A 3,401-nucleotide genomic window follows, 5' to 3' on the forward strand; every position below is an offset into this window, starting at 1 on the left:
CGGCCTGCGTGGGGCGTGCTCCGGGTGGGTTTGCCCTCCCTGCGGAGCGAATGCGGTGTTTCCCCGCAGCCCCTGCTTGCCACCCTCCAGTTGCGTGTTCCGGAGCCCTGCCGTGCCCCCGGAGCAGAGGAACCCTGTGGCTCTGCCCGCGGCTTCTGGCCGGCGTCCACTCCCTTGGGTGCGGCGTCTGCAGGGGTCTCCCCTCGGGTGGGTCTTGCTGTGCCCCAGAGAAGCGGGCTGGCGGGCAGTGCGTGGGTGGCAGTGTGCGTGGGTTTCCCGTAGGCTGCCCTTTCCCCTCCCCGTAGCGACGGCGTGTGCTGGAGCTGCCTGGCAGAACTGGATCTGTGCGTCAGCCTGCCTGGCTTTCCTCTCCTGGGCTTGGTGTGTCTTCTGTGCCCCAGCTAGGGCTGACTTTGTCACGCTTTTAGGGCCCCAGAGCTGACTTTTCACATTTTCTTCAGCCTGCATAGGTTTCCACACCCCATAGGGTCACACGATGACTTCACTTTAGAGCTGAGTTTGTGTTGGGTTTTGGAGTTAAACGATATTCTTTGGAGTGGCATGTTTGCCTGATGCAGTATGGGGTATTAATTGCTTTGCACATTTTCCATTTCATCATTCTTATTTGTCTAGGTACATAGCTGTCTCCTATTAGCTAGGACTGCATCGCATTCCCTTTCCATCTCCCTCACAGCTATTATCTTTAGCTTCCTTCTTACCCGAGAAGGATTCGGTTGCCTTTTTATTTCCTAAGTGAATCTTGATCTTGGTACCCTTGCTGTGTACATTAATGGCAGTGGAGCTTGCTCACAGCGCATGGGAGTTCCCCTTCCTCCCTGTTTTAGCAGCCAGACCTATGCCTGTGGGTTCCCCACACTCCTCCTTTAAGTGGCTGAATCCATAGTCTTCTGCTTAGCTGCACACATAGCTACGTGTGTGTCCCATGTATTCGTAGATTTGTGCTTGTGTTTTCCCATTAAATGAGTGGATTTATGGCCCTCTAATTATACCAGCACTTCAATGAGTTTCTATTATGAATCATTGTACAGCATAATGCCTTGGCAAGAGAGCTTCTTGTAAATAAAATGATGATCTCTGGAACTAGCCAATTTATTTATTTTAAAATCCTGTATCTTGGGTGCTGTCATTTGCCTTTAAAGTATCAGTGCACCCTTTCTTTCTGGCTGCCTGTGGGATTGAGACAGGAGTGTGGGATGCCAAGGAAAGGTTTGGGGATAAATTTGTATAGCTGGGACCACAGATACTGTATCGTACAGCTGACAGTAGTAATTCACCGAGATGTTTGCACAAGAGGAAAGGGAGGGAGTAACAAAGGTTGGGGTAGTTGATACCTTATGATGCAGGGGACCCTGTCTGTCAGCTCATGGAGAAGCGGTTTAATTAAACCTGAGGGGCTCTTAACCTATGGAGAGGAAAGTGAGCAGCATATCTTTCTGCAGCAGTGCCTGATGCAATAAGCTGCCGTGATCCAGGGGTGGATCCCTCTCTGCTCTACTGGTCTATGGGACAAAGCTGCAGCAAAATTTGCCACATCGAGTGCTGCTGTGCACTCCTCCTCTGGGTTGGGCTCAAGCTCGTAGCTTTAATTGGATTGAGTCCTGTCAGCAAACATAATTACTTGCTTCAGTTGTGTGTGTTTGTTTTTTGTTTTTTTTTTTTTTCTCCTTGCGTACGTTCGAATACTCTTACTTATAGATCAGGACAAAGAGTTGCTGTATGCTGCTTTTAGATGCTCAGCAATGAGCAGGGTGGTAGCTCTGTTGAGTCAGCAATAGCTGCTTTGCTGCTGCTTTCATCTTTTTCCACTGCCGACCCCCTAGCTCAACAAAGGCAATTTGGACATACTACTTTAAAAGAAAAAAAAAAAAAAAAATCAGATCCCTCCCTCTGCCACGTTACCCAGGAATGGCAGTTGAAGTCCTCAGCCCTAGTGTGAAACTTTCATGTTTTGGTGTAACTAGTTAACAGGAAGGAAACAGCAGATTTGTTCTGTTCTTGTAGCCGATGGGTTTAGGGAGCCTGACAGGATTCTTATTTTTCTTTCTTTTATTTGTGTGTGTGTATTAATGCAGTCTTTTGAGTCTTCCTCCTTTTATTAATAAAATTAGCCTTTGAACCCTTTAGTCTCTGAAGCACATGTAGCTTTTCTAATCTGATTACTCAATGGCAATCTGTGTATTCACATCTCTTTGGTTTCTCAGTTGCCTGTAATATTAATGTCAGAAAAGCTCAGAATTTATGAAGAAGCTAGTATTGTGGAAATGTTTTAATCTCTCTGGATTTTTTTTTCTTTTTGTTTAATGGAGAAGTATAAGATACGAGAAAAATTATGAACTTTGAGCATCCCATTCTTAGAGCATCCCACTTGAGAAGGCATTGACATCTCTGTGCTTTTTCCTTCTGGGTCAGCTCCTTTGTCCTTCTCAGTAATTGAAGATAGACTATAGACCTTGGTTTTGGCTAAAGAAGAGTGGACTGAAAGGAAGAATTTTAATTAATTTATCTCTGAGAGCGAGCTGGACGTGACAGCTGAGGATCATATTCAGAAAAGCATGCTGTTGGGTATTTAGGGGTTGTGTACTTCCCTGGGATTAAAGGGGAGAATTGTCCCCGCAGGGCAGAGACACCCTTGTGGAACCATAACAAGGTGACGTTGGTATGACTCGGGTCAAGACCTTGGTGTAAGCCCACTGCATGGTTTTGCTGCTCTGAAATATTTAGGCATTGGGGTTTTTTGTGTTTCTGTTAATACCCCCCACCCCTTCTTTCCTAAAGTTACTGGACAGGTTTTAAAAACAGTAACTGTTTTTACAGATAATGCAGTTGCCTTCTTTGCTTAGACATTAGGCTAGAAATGTCTGTCTTCTATGAGACCTTCTTCTAAAAATTTGTGTACTTACTGGCCAGCTTTGCACAGATTTGGCAGAGGAAGAGAAGTCTAAGATGGTCATAAATTTTGAAGAAAATGGAAGGGGTAGAAGGAAGAGATGACTTATTACTGAGAAAGAGAGCACAAAGCCCATATTAACCATCTGAGGATCCACTTAGTTCATCCTCAAAGACAGAAAACCAGGATTTGTGGAAATCTGTTGTGGAGTGATGCATACAGCAGTATATTTGCACACTGAGATTTAATAACAGGTCTGGGATTTAACCTGTGGGGGATTGAATTTCTGTAACGATGTCTAATTCTGCTGACTCTCAAATGCTTAAGTGTTTCTCACTTCTACCAATTGAAGTAGCCTCTTGAGACCTATGTGGAGAGTGGGGAGGCAGAACAAAACCCTGCTTTTTGATTGCCAGGGAAGCCGAAAGAAGGAGAGTTCTCATCTATGTCATTGAGAGAAAGAATCTGTATCTTGTGTTTTGTCTCCTTCTAG

This window comes from Phaethon lepturus, unplaced genomic scaffold (assembly GCF_000687285.1).
Source record: "Phaethon lepturus isolate BGI_N335 unplaced genomic scaffold, ASM68728v1 scaffold21840, whole genome shotgun sequence".
Taxonomy (NCBI): domain Eukaryota; kingdom Metazoa; phylum Chordata; class Aves; order Phaethontiformes; family Phaethontidae; genus Phaethon; species Phaethon lepturus.